Source organism: Podarcis filfolensis (assembly GCF_964270895.1).
Source record: "Podarcis filfolensis genome assembly, chromosome: 2".
Classification (NCBI taxonomy): Eukaryota; Metazoa; Chordata; class Lepidosauria; order Squamata; family Lacertidae; genus Podarcis; species Podarcis filfolensis.
In genome coordinates, this window is record NC_139605.1 from 47,523,045 (window position 1) to 47,541,411 (window position 18,367).

The window sequence follows — 18,367 nt, forward strand, 5'->3', positions numbered from 1 at the left end:
AGACCAAACCTGTCCAGCAGTCTGCCTTTTACAGTAGCCAACCAGATCATAGAATCATAGAATCATAGAATCATAGAGTTGGAAGAGACCACAAGGGCCATCGAGTCCAACCCCCTGCCAAGCAGGAAACACCATCAGAGCACTCCTGACATATGGTTGTCAAGCCTCTGCTTAAAGACCTCCAAAGAAGGAGACTCCACCACACTCCTTGGCAGCAAGTTCCACTGTCGAACAGCTCTTACTGTCAGGAAATTCTTCCTAATGTTTAGGTGGAATCTTCTTTCTTGTAGTTTGGAACCATTGCTCCGTGTCCGCTTCTCTGGAGCAGCAGAAAACAACCTTTCTCCCTCCTCTATGTGACATCCTTTTATATATTTGAACATGGCTATCATATCACCCCTTAACCTCCTCTTCTCCAGGCTAAACATGCCCAGCTCCCTTAGCCGTTCCTCATAAGGCATCGTTTCCAGGCCTTTGACCATTTTGGTTGCCCTCCTCTGGACACGTTCCAGTTTGTCAATGTCCTTCTTGAACTGTGGTGCCCAGAACTGGACACAGTACTCCAGGTGAGGTCTGACCAGAGCAGAATACAGTGGCACTATTACTTCCCTTGATCTAGATGCTATACTCCTATTGATGCAGCCCAGAATTGCATTGGCTTTTTTAGCTGCCGCGTCACACTGTTGGCTCATGTCAAGTTTGTGGTCAACCAAGACTCCTAGATCCTTTTCACATGTAGTGCTCTCAAGCCAGGTGTCACCCATCTTGTATTTGTGCCTCTCATTTTTTTTGCCCAAGTGCAATACTTTACATTTCTCCCTGTTAAAATTCATCTTGTTTGTTTTGGCCCAGTTCTCTAATCTGTCAAGGTCGTTTTGAAGTGTGATCCTGTCCTCTGGGGTGTTAGCCACCCCTCCCAGTTTGGTGTCATCTGCAAATTTGATCAGGATGCCCTTGAGTCCATCATCCAAGTCGTTGATAAAGATGTTGAATAAGACCGGGCCCAAGACAGAACCCTGTGGCACCCCACTAGTCACTCTTCTCCAGGATGAAGAGGAACCATTGATGAGCACCCTTTGGGTTCGGTCAGTCAGCCAGTTACAAATCCACTGAGTGGTAGCATAGTCAAAACCGCATTTTGCCTCTGAACATCTCCGGAGCAGGACATGAAGGCAAAAGCCCTTTCCTACTGTTGCTCTCCAGCAACTCCCTGAACCTGGAAGTAGCATATAGCCATCAGAATTAGTAGCCATTGATTAGGGTGGTCAGGTGTCCCCCTATGACACCAGAAAGCCTGCTACATACAGTATGTCCTGTCCTGGTGTTCTCTTTTGCTAGTATTGAAAGGGGCCAGTGGGAGGTAGTCTTGTTTGTCTGTCTCTAATTGCTTTACAAGCCTGCTCACAGCTCAGGAAGATTTCTGGGGCAGAGGGAGGGGCAGCACCACAGCGGGGTCTCCTCATGCTCCCTCACTAATTTCTCAAGTCAAGAGCAAAACAGAATCTACTCCTCCGCACCTGAGCAGCTGCAGATTTGGATAGGAGAGAGGCAGGCATGGCGGAGGGACTATTTGGACTGGAAGATAAGTGAGCAATGCCGAACTGCACTTTGCCTAGTGCCTTTGCTATTTTGCTTGAATTTCCTAAACTACATTGAAGTTTGAAGCAGCAGCAAGATGCCTGAAAGGTAGGCAAGACAGGCAAGAACTAGGTTCTGGGGTTTTGGGGGGCAGGGGGAGGCAGTGTTACAAACTGGGATAGAAAAGCTGGGAGCCAAATGGCTTACTGGACCTGGGTTGTGGGTGCCAAACAGAATGTCTAGTTGCCATGTGGGGGGTGGGGGGGGTGTCAGTAACACTTTTTATTATTTTGATAAGCATGAATTAATACGCAATTCACGTGACACATTGTTAATATCACATTTTTAGCAGAAATTGATAATACATGTTTAATTTGGTGTTTACAATAAAAATACGGGTACCAAACTTCAGTTTTCAAAACACTACTCTTTACTGTTAAGCTCCTTAACATATTGCCTATCCTTAACATATACTTTGAGGCTTCAAAGCACATACATTTCAGTAATCCTTGCATGTCAGCCATGCACAAAAAATAGCACCCAGACTTTTTGAGGTGCTCGCAAATGGAGAATCTTTAGGTGCAAAATGCGCCTGGTGCCCTGCTAATTTCGAACCCTTGGGAGAGGATGCTGATGTCTATTTTTCTGATTTTTTTTAATGATGCAAATTAGTGCTCTATTCCTACAACCTGTGATCTATTGTAATCTGTGCAAAACTTCCCAAAGGTAGCTGACTTTACTTCCTTTGCTAATTAAAAAGCTTGGTGTTGATGTTTGTGTAAATTCTGTCAACACCAAATATTAGATCTCTCAGTGGAGCAGCAACTCTGTTAATTTTTTATTTTTTACTCTATTGGCATATTAAGATGACCAATTGTGTGACCTTCTATATGCTTGATAAATAATAATGCTTTCCACCAATTTACCACAGAATAGATTGTAATCTCCTGGATTCTTTTCCCCACCAATCCACTTTTTAAAATTTGATGTTACACTGTTTGCTTCCCACAGTCCCTCTTCGTCCATTAAAAGCTAAAGCAGCACTGTATGAAGTTCCCACTTAAATAAATCCCTGAACTGCACTCTCTAAATTTACTTCAGCTTGATACAAAGAAAGGTCCTTACCACATCCCCATAAAGTGAAAACGATGCCAGTTACGAACCTTATTCCATAGCAGTTCCAAAGCTCTCCCCATATTAGGATTTCAGAAAAGCTGTCTTGCACCTCACTTTTACAAGAATTTTAGAACACTGTTTTATACATGCATTTCCAACAAATAAAATACCCAAATGTTGAACTACAGGCAACTCCTGTTTTAGGAGCAACCAATATGTGCACAATCGTACACATGCGCACAGCCCCGAACATGGAAGTGACCTAGAAACATCAAAGAATGGGGGTAGGAGAGGAACAGGGTGTTTGCAGGCGTTTTCAATGGGTTTCTGATTTCACGCAAATGCACAATGACCTGGAATGCAACCCCCACGCAAAGGGATGACACTGTTGCAGAGACATTTGGTGTCAGAAGCACTACTTCTGTGTAAAGCACTTTGGTGTGCATTAACATGCAGATGACCACCACTGACTCTGGCATGTTTGAACCCAGAATTTGCACCTGATTTGTACAGCATATGATTTTCATTAGACACTAGAATTGTTTGACACAATAATTAATCTAGTGCAGTAAGATCTTATCTTCACTGTAAAGCGAGTTGTTAATCTTACACTCCCTCTTCTCTAACAATAAAAAGAAATTTTGCTAGGACCATATTTACATGCTTCCATTTCATTTACCATGATTTAAAGTCATAAACCTGTGACGTCTCTCTGGAAATACCAAATAAAGTCAAATCATAAACTGTACTTGAGAAGATTTTGATGATCACAGCTTAGAGGATACAATAATTCCTGAGAGAAACACCATATAAAAGAACAGATGAACTGGCAGCTACTGTTACTATTCGGCCAAATAAAGTTTTACCAACAAGTTAATACCCTTAAATTTCCACTTTTTTGTATTTTTCTATGAGCAGAAAAAGGTAAAGGTGCCCTGACGGTTAAGTCCAGTCGCGGACGACTCTGGGGTTGTGGCACTCATCTCGCTTTACTGGCCAAGGGAGCCGGCATTTGTCCGCAGTTTTTCCGGGTCATGTGGCCAGCATGGCTAAGCCGCTTCTGGCAAAACCAGAGCAGAGCAAGGAAATGCCATTTACCTTCCCACCAGAGTGGTACCTATTTATCTACTTGCACTTTGACATGCTTTCGAACTGCTAGGTTGGCGGGAATATCCAGAAATATACTTGCTATGTAATACATTAATATGGATTCAACCTTCTGTTTAAGTAAGTGTTCAAAGGAACTTATACTGACCAAAACTTAAAATTGCCCTCTGGTCATATACAAGTTTAATAAGAATTAGAGCAGCTAATTTGAGACTGAAGATGTCAAATGAGATAATTAGAGCAGAATTCACTGGGTTATCTTGAAGACGAATAGTGTAGTAACACTTTTGACATATTAAAGCATTTTTTTTGTAAGAGGCTTTTTTGTTTCTTTCACAATCTGAATTGCCAACATTCCTTCACCCAGAAGCAAGAGCTTTCATGAACATGACATCAGAGCATCACAGTGAATGAGGGAAGGGAGATGGGGCAGGATTACTGCAACACAGTAAATTGCTGCAATTAGCATGTTTTCTAAAAGGTCAGGGATATTAACATTAGTATACAGCATGAGGCAAAGCCGGTAAGCCTTTGGGCTTACCTTGGAAAAGAATAGCTGACAAATTATTACATTTCACAGGATCAGGAAACACGATGAGTGCCTTTCAACGTTTTTTTTAGCCACCAAATGTGTAGAAAACAACAACAAAAATGATCAAGAAACTGGAACGTAAGAAAAGGCTGCTGGATCAGGCCTCTGGCCTATTTAGTTCATCATCCTGTTCTCACAGTGGCCAGCCAGCTGCATATGAGAGCCTGAAAGCAGGACTGGAGTGTAACAACACTCCCCACCTGTGTTTCCCAGCATCTGCCAAAGAGGAGCATGCTACCTCTGAGAGGAAGGAGAACATAGCCCAATTTTCCCTTTTTAAAGTGGCCATCCCTTTATCTTTTGGGAGTGAATTCCATGGTTTAGCTATGTACTTTGTGAGGGGAATACCATACTTTTCTGTGCAAAAGGCGCCCCCATGTATAAGAAGCCCCCATTCTAAAATTTCAGGAAATGGGGGGGGGGGGAGATGGCACAGAATTGTTGAGCATTTTTGGCGGAGGATTGCCCAGAGTTGTGGAGCTTTTTTGGGGGGCGGGATTACCCAGGGTTGTTGTGCTTTTTTTAGGGGGAGTTGCCGATAATCACTCTCCCACATGCGTAGCGAAATCTGCGTCGTCTGTCCCCTCACCAGCAGAAGCTGCCAATCACCCGCCCAATTGCCGCAGCATCAGCAAATCAACACCACCCATTGATGCAGCAACCAGTAACACGCACAATAGCTGCTAACAGCACCCAATCAAATGCACTACCCATGTAAAAGACAACCCCCATTGTTTAGCATGATTTTTAAAGAAATAAACCAAGTCTTATACACAGAAAAGTACGGTACTTTATTTTATCTGTTGTGAATCCTCCAGCATCCAGCTTCAGGGGATGGCCAAAAGTTCAAGTGCTAAGTATGAGAGAGGCCGATCTTTCTCCACACCCCTTGCATAATTTTATACCTCGCCTTTCTTTCTGGCTTTCCACAGCCAGAAATAGCTCCACAGGACTATTTCGGCTCCTAAAACCTTGGAAAGGTAGCTGTCATTGCAATGCAGTTCTCTTCCCAACTGTCAAGAGATAGGGGCCAGGAGAGAGGTGGGTCAGAAAGTAAAAAGTGAAGTTGACATAAACGTATCCCAGGTGCCTAAAGGGTGCTCTCTCCCCTTCTCCTTCCCCTCTCTAGAGGGCACCAAATTTTACCAGATTTATTTTAGAAGTAAAAACAGTATCTTAAAGATGTTTTTCTTCCATCTCCTGGCTCAGTGTTAGGAAGCATCCAGTGAGTTCTTAAAGATCCACAAACAAGGTTCAGCGAAATCAGTAAAATCAGAATAGCTGAGGTATTCGTAAATAAAAAAACACAGTAAATGAGCACAGTAAATGAACTATTGCAATGCTTTATCAATTTTCGAAGCAAAATATTGAGACCTAAAATCAAACATCATCAAAATAAGAAAAAGAAGGCTTAAAAAAAAAAAAAGGAGCTGAAAGACAACTTTGCCATCTCCAGTCACTAGAAAGCAGTGGTGGGAAATCTGTGATATCTGGGTCTAATTCAACCCACCAAGCCCCTCCATGAAGCCATTTCTAGCAAACTTCATCCAGCCACCAGCCACATGACATCTTCTGAATCATTTGTTAAGCATTTTGTTCTGCCTCGCCACTTTCCACACTTTTCCTAGGAATAGATATATTTTATACATAATTTTCCCTAAAACTAAACATAAAATAGAAATATAAAATATGTTGATTTTGTAAATATAATGCATAATATTTACATCTGTAAGTATTTAATGTTAATGTAAAATATGTACAACTACCCCCCCCCCCAAAAAAAATGCCTCTTGCCATGCCCCTGGAAAGTTGGCAAGGTTTAATTCCTCAGGCTGGAAGTGGTTTCCCACCCCTGTTTTAAAGCCACTGGCAAAAAAAAGAAGAAAAAAAAAGAAGGCAATTATATAAGGAACTCCGGAAGACGTAATAATACGATTTCTACAGCTTTTTTTGAATCCATAATGCTGCCAGTTAGTTACGGAATAAGTCAATGCAAATAAAAATCTTTATAGGCTTGCTCTAAGTCTTACACAATGACATTTCAAAATAGTCTTCTTATGCATGCTCTCACAAGTTTTTGTGCTTCTCTTTTTGGAGGAAGGAGAGAGGCAGATGGATGGCAGATCTAAAACAACTTTTCCATAGTAAACTTCAGTGAGTGTTGATGAAAGAATTTAATGCAAAAAATATATTTTAGAGTACCGTCTAAACTATGGTCCCAATCCAAAAACTTGTAAGGACAGCTGCAGAAGCCTGAATGGCCAGGAGCAGCAGAGGCTCCAGAAAATGTGAAGTAGACTGCTGGGGGTGGGGTGTGGAGAGGAGAGGAAGGGAAGCTCCATCTCACATTTAATCTTTAATATGGTGTATGATATGATACAAACAGAAACAAGTTTATATCCACATTCAGACATGCTGGGCTAACAGACTGTCAGGCTATTTTTAGGGTGGGCATTTGCTCACTCTTGGCCCCTTGGTACCACCTATAGCCAAGGGGTCCCCTTCCATCTGCTCCCAGTGCTAACAATTTGAAACTATTCAGAGCATTGGCCCACACTAGAGAGGAGATGAAACTGAGTTCTCTCCAATGGCTGTGCAGAAAGTAAACGCAGGGGGCTTTCTCCCTTTGCAACAGGTTGTTGTGGCAACAATGCAGTCCTACACACACACACAGCTGTCACTGGATGTCTGAATTCCCTGCCAAGAGAAGGCGGGAGTGACTTGATTTCCCTCAGATTCAGTATCTGTATTTGTATTGTTTGTTTGATTCTTTCAATAAAGCAAGGCAAGGCAAAACAGAAACCTAACATACATCACAGCTCTGTCCAATAAGATACTGCATAAATGTGAGAGCTAAACTACAGTGGCTGCTATTGGGGGTTAAACAGAGTGGCTGCTATTGGGAGAGAAACAGAGGTACGCATGAACACTAATAGCAATAATGATAATTGTATTATTTATACCCCACCCATCTGGCTGGGTTTCCCCAGACACTCTGAGTGGCTTACAGTACAGTGGTACCTCGGGTTACAGACACTTCAGGTTACAGATGCTTCAGGTTACAGACTCCGCTAACCCAGAAATAGTACCTCGGGTTAAGAACTTTCCTTCAGGATGAGAATAGAAATTGCATGGCGGCAGCAGGAGGCCCCATTAGCTAAAGTGGTACCTCAGGTTAAGAACAGTTTCAGGTTAAGAACGGACTTCCAGAATGAATTAAGTTCTTAACCCAAGGTACCACTATACATATAAAAACATAGTAAAATGTCAAACATTTAAAACTTCCTGATACAGGACTGCCTTCAGGTGTCTTCTAGAAGATGTGTAGTTCTTTATCTCCTTGACATCTGATGGGAGGACGTTCCACAGGGAGGTCGCCACTGCCAAGAAGGTCCTCTGCCTCATTCCCCGTAACCTCACTTCTTGCAGTGAGGGAACTTCCATAAGGCCCTCAGAGTAGGACCTCAGTGTCTGGGCTGAACGATGGGGGTGGAGACGCAATGGGGGGGGGTGAGCCGAGGCATGAAATGAGCAAAACAGCAGCGACCCTTTACAAGTATTACAAGCCAGGAGAGATAACTCAATGCAGGAAAATCATTCCATGCTGTTATCATGCTTCTGTCCCTTCATGTCTCTCTATTAAAACACAGGCCACATTTAAACATTCTCCACCGACTGAGACTCATTTAATTTCTCATGTGACTTGTGCGTTTTGCACTGCTGCTTGGCTCTGCTCCATTTGGCTTCCAAACTAAACACTGTCTGCCATGGTTCTGGGCTGGCACTCTCTCCCTGTCTTTTCAGTTCCCAACAGTGGTTTCTACAGTCTCATTTTATTTCAAGTTCAATAGTCTTCCAGAAGAATTGCTCAACTTAGCTTTGCTAACCACAAACAAACTACATGGGCTGTCCCCAAAGGCTCAGCATAGACTGAATAGGCTAACTTCTCCCAACCCAATAATTTTAGAACCAGGAATAAAAGTGTCGTCTCTCTGAAATACTGGAACCTATTGAAAGCTGTTTAGCTCTCAGGACAGGTTTTTCCTGCTGAAACCGAAATGAGAATATTTATATATTCTACTTTAGATGCCCAATGCAGCTTCAGACCAAACTACATATTATGAGAAACCTGTGGCTTCTATCAGCAGCTCAGAGTTTCCTTGCTTCTGCCCACTTTATTGGTTATAGCTTGCAAGGGGCAGGGAAACTCTAAGCCCGATGGTGCTGTGTGGTGCCTTTTATTTTATTAAAGGCAGGCACATGTTCCTTGTGTAACCTGTAGTCACTTTGAGAATTTGTTTCATAGTGGCCAAACAGGGATTTTTATTATTTTATTTTCTTTCTCTTCTTTTTGGTTTTCACACATTACATTACAATACAGATGTACCAAAACCAACACTATTTCCTCCCCATCCCCCCATACATTTACATTTATATTTCCTCAATCCATCATATTATTCTTTTGTCCTTCCTCCCACTTCCTTCTGCCCCCACTTGATTTCCTCCACATTATACAATTTACAATAATCTTTGCATTTTTATTATTTTCATTGGGTTTTTTTTTTAATAGAGTTATAAGCTTGGTGGATCAGGGGAATGCTGAAAGCTTTTGAAAAAGTACCCCATGAGCTTCTTGCAGAAAGGCTGGTAAATGTGGGCTTGACGAGCTAACTGTTAGGTGGATTTATAACTGGTTGACTGACCGAAACCAAACAATGTTCACTAATGGTTCCTTATTATCCTGGTAAAAATGGACAAGGGGGGTGCATCAGGGTTCTGTCATTGGGCCCGTTGTTGTTCAACATCTTTATGAAGGACTTTGATGAAGGATGCTCTGGAGGGCTGGGAAACCTTCTGAACCTCATGGCACCGGGTGTGCACGTGCAGAAATGTGTGAAAATTACCTCTCCCCCTTTCCTCCAGCAAGAATGTCTCCTGGATCAAACTCTCTTGCACAAATGAATGGAAGGAGCCTTTGAATTAATGGAAGGACATGTTTAGACCCAGTCCCATGTGTACAAAATTTGCAGATGGCAATTGTGAGGTATGGCCCAAAGTGCATCCACATCACCATCAAAACATAACCACCCTCCCACTGTTTACTCTAACATGAACTCCTAAAGGAACTTCTGTACAGATTGGCGTCGTAAGTATACAAACATTGATTTCAACTATTAACAGGGCCGTCTTTACCCGGGGGTGCAAGGGGTGAGGGGCATCTGGGTGCTGAATTCTGGGGGGTGCCAAATGTATACATACTGTATACCGTTCCCTCTCTATCAGCAGCAGTGAAAAGCAATGGAGTGAAAGTCCCCGTTCCCCTCCTCCGTCGCTTTGTTACACCGTAGCGTCAAATATTCCTGACGAGTCAGGAAACAAAAGCAGTTTTTTTCCACTGCATCATTGTTGCAGGTTTTTAACCTTGCATTTTTTCCTTTCCTTTTCCTTTCCTCATTGCTAATCTGAACGAGACTGTAATTTAATCTCATTGACTGACACTATGTATTTGCAGGCGGCTTTGTGCTGTGTGATTTGTATGCAGTGGTACCTCTTCTTAAGAACTTAATTCGTTCCTGAAACTGTTCTTAACCTAAGGTACCACTTTAGCTAATGGGGCCTCCCTGCTGCCGCCGCCACACAATTTCTGTTCTCATCCTGAAATAAAGTTCTTAACCCGAGGTACTAGCGGAGTCTGTAACCTGAAGCGTTTGTAACCCAAAGCATTTGTAACTCGAGGTACCACCGTACTGTATTAAAAAGTGGGGAGACTGAAGTGCCCAGAAACCTGAGGAAAAGAGCCACTGAGAGGAGGACCACTCACACTGAGTAACGAGGCCATCAACGCCGTTTCGATTCCTGGGCCTGGGCGAGTGAGAGGCGGGTCCTATTTCACCGCCCCCGAAGGGGCCGCAGGGCGGGTGGGTTAATAACTACCAGGACCCGGTGGAGCTTGGGCACAGGAGAGGGACCAGCCAAGCCGTTTCTGTGAGGTGGTGCTGAGGCAAAAGCTGTCGCCCGGGCTGCCTACTCCCTGCCCTGTTCCCTCCGTGCGAGGATGGCGGGGGTGAGGCCCATCCGCCTCAGGCTGCCATGGCTGCGCCTGCCAAGCCCAACTAATTGGGATGGGACTTCAGCACCCAGCAGGTACCCGTGGCAAAAAAGGATGCGGTGGCCTCCCCCTCCACTCTCCCTCCCTTTGTGTCCCTGTCTGCGCCCACACGGCTGCTCGATTCAAGTTAATTTGGGGGCAGCTAAACTAAATTTGGGTTCACTGGGTGGATATATGCACCCCAGCGCCGCATGTGCTAAAAGATGGCTCTGACTATTAAAATACAATACTCTTAAAAAGTCATCTTAGTGGGAAAGTCCTGAAACATCCAGCATTAAGAGATTGCATTCACACAGAATAAGTAACTTCATTAGTATTCAAATACTCAACAGTTTACTAGATGCAGACTTGTCTCAAGAAATTTATAGCACCTTCGGGTAAAGCAACAACACTATGTGTTTATTGAAATCTACATCTGGAAGTAATTTGTACAACTGCAACCAAATTTTTCTCTTCCAACTCCAAAGACCTACAGGGGCCTATATACCAGGCAAGTGTTTGTCTGTATGTGGACGCAGCATGCTATTATTTATGTTCTTAAATATAGCAAAAGGTTTATCTGCATGTAGTTTTGTCTTATTCATCACATGAGAATGACCAGTGTTAGAAACTGAGATATGAAAGCGAGGAGCTAAATGGCACATTAAACCTAGGTTATGGGTGCTGCAATGGAATGTCTAGGCACACTTTTTATAAGAATACAAAAGCAGAAAATGAATGAACTGCAGCTAAAATCTTATATTCATTTTTCACATGGTCTAGTCCTCATTTGAAGACTGCAAAAAACAAAGCCATGCTTCCCCTGCCTGCCCCCCTAATATTCTTATGAGGGTCCCTTCTGCAGTCCTCAGAGAGTGGCTAGAAGTGGGAAAGGCAGAAAAAGGTCCTTTCATTCAAGCAGTGGCAATTGTAATCTGAAATCTTAGGCGCAGTGCTGCTTCCAGCGCTCAGAAACTGCTTACATTAATGAAATTCCCTGTCGCAAAATGTGCCTAGAACAATAGGAGTTTAGAACACTAAGAATGGCAGAAAGTGTCTCAAATGGCCTATTTATTCTTCATTGCCCTGGAACATACTGAAAGAAGTAGAATACAATTTGCATGGAAAAGCTCAAACTCTTCATCAGGAAAAATATTTTAAGTAAACTATCTATTTGGCAACCAATCTGAAAGGAATTTTAAAAGCCCAGCTGTAATAGTGCGTGTATAAGACGTAATAAAAATTTAAAGAAGAATAAAATTTAAACTATCTTGCTACCTAAGCAATAGCTGCAGTCTATCCCAAAGGCTAAAAATTGGTGGATATCCTGAAACACAAAACTACTCAAAAGATTTATAAATTTTGCTTGTAGGCAAATAAAAGGTCTAATTTACATAGCTTTAAAATCAGTGATCCAAAGTAGATGACCAAGGAAGTAGGGATTCTTCAAGTTGTGTCAGGCTATGCCAACAAGAGTAAAACTAGTTCTGAAAATACTGGGCATATGCTTGAATGCCAGGAACCACTAGGCACATGCATGTAGTGCTTCACATTTTATTCTAGAACGAGTCTCTCTCTGTCTTCTTTAAAACAGGACAGAAAAGTACCTGCAGCTAGCAGTTGTCTCCCATGAGAGTGGGAAGTTATGGAGGTGGAGTATGAAGCTGGGCTCCGTCATGTTGATTCTTATAGACAAGCTGATACTGGTTCGACGAGCTCATGTACTTTTGTATGGTGACTGGCAGGGCTCTGAAGAGTGTGGGGCAGAGGCAGGGAGAAGAGCCGGGGCAGTTCGAGAAAGAGGAGGGCACAGGAAGAAGAAGGGGCTGTTCTGGCAGCAGATGGACCACTAGACTCCCCACCTTCCTCTGCCCCGCTGTCTCCTAGAACCAGGAGGGGCTTGAAGCGGGAAGAACAGCAACAACCTGTCCCGAGAGGACATAAAAGCTGGCAGAGGGCAGGGGCTCACTGTTGCTGCAACTGCTCCACAGGGTGCAGATCTGAGGGACAGCTGCCTAGTGGCTAGAAGTGTGTGTTCGTGAGCATCTGAAGCACCTTGGGATTTGCTGTAAGTGCTTCTTTTGTCGATAGACATGACTCTCAGATGTGTGTCTGCCTTAGCTGGGGTGGGCCAGGACAGTGGAACATGGAGCTGGCAGTGTAAAAGTTCAGTTCAAACAGGCACTCAAACCATTTGCAAAAGCTAGAAACCACCCATTATTGATCAGCTTTTATAATTTTATAGTACTTTATTACTCTTTTCAATGTATATGGAAGCTTGCATAGAATCATAATGTAAGAAGCAGGTACTGTTTCCTGCAACATAATAAAATACTCCCGGTAAAACTACATTCCATCTTTAAAAGACGTTTTATTTTTACCGTTATAAAACATGAAGGGATAGGAACGCTATTGCTTCATGCTTCTTGCAGCATCATCTCTATAATTTTCCAATTCAGTTCTACCATCACAAGCCGTAGTTACATTATCCGAAATTTGATTGTTAAAGCTTATGTTTCATTACGCTTGCAAGAGAATTTTTTTCTGACCAATTACCCCCTTGTGATTAGTTAGCTGTTTTATATCTTAGACGTGGGGTTATATGTCTAGGATACAAGTGACCTAGGAGGAAGGGAGGAAATACAATTAACAGCACTGCATGGTGGTTTGAGACTGTACAAAGGGTTTTAGATTCTCCATATCCATTGTTTGTTTATTCCAGAAGGGCTAATTTCCTGGGAATGAACCCACAACATACATAATGCCTGCAGGGGTTTTAAAATAACTTTTGAACTACACACCATATGAAACTAGCATTCTTTGGACTTACAGGCTTCTTGTGTATAAAAATTAAAGCCAAAGCCCCAGAATTATCTTTGTTTCAAGTACAATAGGAGGACAATAGGAAACTTTTGTACCTTGCTTGATAAGGAATTGTTTAGTGTGTTTTCTGAATTGATTGCAGAGTCAAGAAAATGTAAGATAATAAGAGATTAAAACAGTCTTTATTCAGAGTCAATAAGAGGTGGCAGTGATTGGTACAAATATTTAGTATACGGGTAAAACTTAAGAACGAGATAAATACAGATACCCATGTCTCAAAATGACAGCACTCACAGTATGTAGCCCAACCTGGCAAGGCTATGATTGAGTCACTCTGCTTTTAAAACCATGAGTGGGTTGAGCTGGTCAACAAAGTAAATAGAAACAGCATTAAACAAGCGCTTTGTAGGATAGGAAAGTATGGTTGGAGAGTTGAAGGTGGTTTGGATCAGTACTCGTGGTCTGTTCACATCTCTGTTTTGCTGGTTTCAAAATAGATTCAAAAACCTGAAACTCTTATCTGGAGAGAGGTGATAGTGGGACAAAAAGAGAATGTGCCCCATGAGAACGGATGCCTCCCTCTAGATTATTTCAGCTTTCATAAAAACTACTGGCTGCCTCCATTTCAAACAGAGATTTTCCAGAGGAAAGAATCAACAGTGCAAAATGTGAGCCCCAAGAGACAAGATACTGGGCTCAGCGAGGCAAAAGTCTGGCTTCTGTTGCAGAGTAAAGTGTAGTAGGGGGGCATTATGTAGAGGTCTGTCCCGAAGGAAAGAATGGCAGGCTAAGGGGCTACACATTTTGAAACTGTTGAACCGGGATTTGGGTACGCAGCTCTGGGGTTTAGAAATGTGGGCAGGCCCTGGCATACAGATTAGTCACTTTTTCATAACTGCAATCCACTTTCATAGAGCCAAGACACAGAAAGAGGTTAAAACCACATCCCTGTAGGGTGCTTCACAACAAAGGAACAAAATTGGAAGGAATTTACAGCTCTTTAAAAGCGCCATTTATTACTCCTTCACTTTTTATATGCAAGACTGGAAAGCAGTATGCCACAACTGGCAACTGCTCGCAACATATAGCAGGTATAATAATTACACAATATATATGAGGTGAGCTGTCCACAGACGTAATAGTTTTGTGTTCTGAAAGGTGCATGAAAACTCAGAACTTTGCTAGTATGAAGAGCCTGAATTCTTCAAGGGCATTTTTAAATGCAGATTTCCTATGATTCCTTCTCTTAACATGTTTAATTTTTAAAGCCTACTTTATATTATATTTATTATATATTATATATTATTATTATTATTATTATTATTATTATTATTATTATTATTATTATTACCAACCCTCGAGCATCACCCAAAGCAAATCACATGTCATCAAGTGACCAGATCTTTTTCATTGAAAATAATAAAAAAGTTGCTGGGGGAACCCAATCAGATGGGCAGCATATAAATATTTTATTCTTGTTGCTGTTGTTACAGTTATGAAAGGTCGAGACTGTATTGGTATTTGAGAGTTTGTCCTGGAAAAATGGCTCAGTTAAAATGCTAGTGTATGTTCTCCTATACTGTACTTTTTATAAGGGTATATCACAATTTCCCTCCCCAGTACTTTCTTTACATTTTGGGAACTCAGCTGAATTTTATGTTTCCGTTTTAATGGCTGATTCCAACCCTAAGATTCCAAAAAACCAGCCACATTACTTCCAGTAGCAATCAAACCTAAAATACAATTGTTAAAGGGAACATCAGAGTTCTGAATCAAAACTGTCAGTATTTAAATTATTGTTGATAGTGGATTTTATTTTTTTTGTTATCATTTTATTTATTTATTTTAAAATGCACAATCTGTGTGCAGGCATGTTGTGGTTATCTTGATAACCCAGCTCGGTATCTGACATTTATGGTCTCTAGACCAAATTAACTAAACTAAACTATTGCTACTACTGCAAAAACAACATAACCTTTAAAAATGCAAACATAAATTTCAGAGAGGAGGCCATGTCTGATATAGCTGAAAGATGGGCGGGTAGGGATTTGTTGTGGTTCTTTTAAAAATATGACAATGATTGACAAATTGCAGATGTGATATTTATTTTTCACATACTTTCAATTAACATTCCTTACTTGCTTTAAAAAGTCTTAGCGCAGATTGCACATTAGAGGTTTCTCTGCACTGAAAATGCACATAAGAAGACACACTAAGCTAGAACACTTTTCCCCCACTGACATGCTAATTTTCCATGTATACGAAGGCCTCTTAAAAAAGTAGAGACACCTGAACATGTGGACCAAATACATTTTAATCACACACTGACGAGGCAATAGAGGACGGGGGGGGGGGGCAGGCAAAGCCAACTGTTTAAATAACAGTGTTGTAGAGGGAAGAAATATTATTCAAAAGAATAAACAACATACCAAAGTGACAGAAATAAGGAAGGGCACAAAAAAGCATCTCTCAATAATTTTGGCCCTAGAGCAAGTTGTCTCTGTGATTTATTAGCAATACAATAACAACAATAATTTATTATTTATACCCTGCCCATCTGGCTGGGTTTCCCTAGCCACTCTGTTACAAATGCAACATATGGTCTAAGTGCAAAAATAGAAAAATGCACTTTGCTCCATATATGATCAATGCAATGATGAGACAGCAAGATGGTAGACCAGAATCTCACCAATGAAATGGGGGCATATATTTTTTGTTATGTTAGGTATTATGTATTTTGTGTTTTTATACTGTAAATTGCCCTGCAATCTTCAGATGAAGGGTGGTATATAAATTTAATGAATAGTAGTAGTAGTAATACAATGTTATAGTATTACTATTACATTTGTTATAGTATTTGTTATACAGTGGTACCTCGGGTTAAGTACTTAATTTGTTCCGGAGGTCCGTTCTTAACCTGCAGCACCACTTTAGCTAATGGGGCCTCCAGCTGCCGCCGCGCCGCTGGAGCACAATTTCTGTTCTCATCCTGAAGCAAAGTTCTTAACCCGAGGTACTATTTCTGGGTTAGCGGAGTCTGTAACCTGAAGCATATGTAACCTGAAGCGTATATAACCTGAAGTGTATGTAACCTGAAGTGTATGTAACCCGAGGTACCACTGTACTAGTTGTTATACTATTACACTGTTATATAATATTACTGTTACATAAAATGTTACAGTATAACTAGTATTATAGTACATACAACATTGGCTTTGAGGTATTACTACTAAACAGATGTATGGCATTTTGTCTCTGACTCTACAGCCTAAGTACTAGAATACTTTACCTTTCTAAACTATAGTTCTAGTCAAGTTTTTAGTAAGAATTTGATCACAAAGGGTTGGGTCCAAAGATCCCTCTGGGCAAGTGGAGAGATATGGACATTGTTGAAAATGTTAACTAATTCACTGTGTTCTGAAATATTGCAATAAATGCTGCTAACCTTTCCGCCAAGTTGAAGCCTACAAACAATTTAATTCCTTCCAAGACACTTCAAAGTTTTCTCTCTTAATATTGTATAATATATGAAGCTCTCTACTACAGATTGAATACAAAACATTTTCAAGCATAAAATGACAGACACCATGCATGGGGAAAGGAGGTGCCAGTTTCCTCCTATGCTACCTTCCCACCCCAAAAGCATTTCAGATGATTGGGAGACTCTGTATAACAGTACACAACAGGACAGCAACTTGGGAAGAAAATCTGAGCACAAAAATGCCTTCCACTCATGTACAGGAGTCTTTGAATCCATTCCATAGCCTGCAACAGATCATTTCATTTCATTTACTGACAAGTGAAACAATACTGGAGGCAGAGACAACTCAGAACTATTACAAGTATACTGGAGGGAAAGAACATGTTTCTAAGCTTTACCTTGGCAAAAAGGCCAGCGGCATTTATTGTAATATTTCAGAAGGCAGTGAGTCAATTAATATTTTCAACACCCTCTGCCACTGAAAACAAATTAAAAGTTCTGAATGAAGAGGTGAAAAGATATGAAAACCAGGAACAGAGTGTGGGATGCAAAGACCTCTCAAATATATTTATGTTCAAAACCCAGTGCAAGGAATTACTTATACAGTGGTATCCAATTAAGTCATGCTCAGAGTAGACTTAATCGATTGATTACAATGGGTCAGTATGACTAGGAATTGGTTATGACCCTTAATCTTTGGGTGCGGTGTACGTTCTAAAGATTAAATAAGCTACTAAAGTTCCAAAATTACATGAAGACTTTTAATTGAGGGAAGGGGAAGAATCCGCCTTCATTTTTCCCTGTGACAAAAAGCTGAGACTCAGAACACATTAGCTATTGGTGTTGTCTTTTCTTTCCATCCTTCAGTAATTGCTCTGCTACAAAAACTGATCTGTTAAAAGCTTCAACGGATCAAGTAAGCTTATCTATCTTTGCTATTACTGCCAATTATTTCCAGTGTCTAGAACCATCTCTTACTGGTGACTAAAAATCTCTTGGGCAAAATAATCACAGTCAAGAAACTGGCACAATTGTTCATTTAACAGGGTAGAAGCTACAAATATCATTATTCGTGATGGCAAGAGCTCTGCGCTTCATCTAAAATGAAAACAATATTCTATGTGAACAGAGTGGACAAGGAACAAGGAGACAGGGTGCTGCTCTAAAGTGAACCAAACACTCTAGAAGAGCAGAGTCGTTAAGTAAATTCACCAAGTTAATGCCATGTGCAGCAGATTTCAGAGCATTACATACCTTCTGTCTGTGCAGTCCTTCAGTACAACCAATTTCCCCCCCAACTCAGAATTTCACTTACATTCGTGTAATTTGATAAGAAATACAAAGGCTGGTACCAGAAGATTTATCATACCAATTGTAAGACAAGCATAAAGAAAGATGTTAAGAACCACCTTGAAGAATCAGACCAAAGGCCTATCCAGCCCAGCATTCTGTTCCCCCAAAGGCCAACCAGATGTCTACAGAATGCCCACAGGCAGGAGATGAGGGCAATTGCCCCCTCTTGCTATTAAAATTATATATGGCACCTTTGCCACAGACATTCTGATCTGATTATCACTTCTGA

General features: G+C 41.3%; 1 protein-coding gene and 1 long non-coding RNA gene across 3 annotated transcripts in view; one reads left to right on the top strand and one right to left on the bottom strand.

The window, feature by feature from the left end:
* ATG7 (autophagy related 7) overlaps positions 1 to 18,367 on the bottom strand; it is a 152,844-nt gene that overhangs the window by 88,826 nt on the left and 45,651 nt on the right. The window lies entirely within an intron of this gene.
* The window catches only part of LOC310757866, a 44,486-nt gene that overhangs the window by 24,742 nt on the left and 1,377 nt on the right, over positions 1 to 18,367 (top strand). Inside the window, exon 3 of the long non-coding RNA XR_014545513.1 lies at positions 6,491 to 6,547. This is a non-coding gene — a long non-coding RNA (uncharacterized lncRNA). The remainder of the gene's footprint in view (positions 1 to 6,490; positions 6,548 to 18,367) is intronic.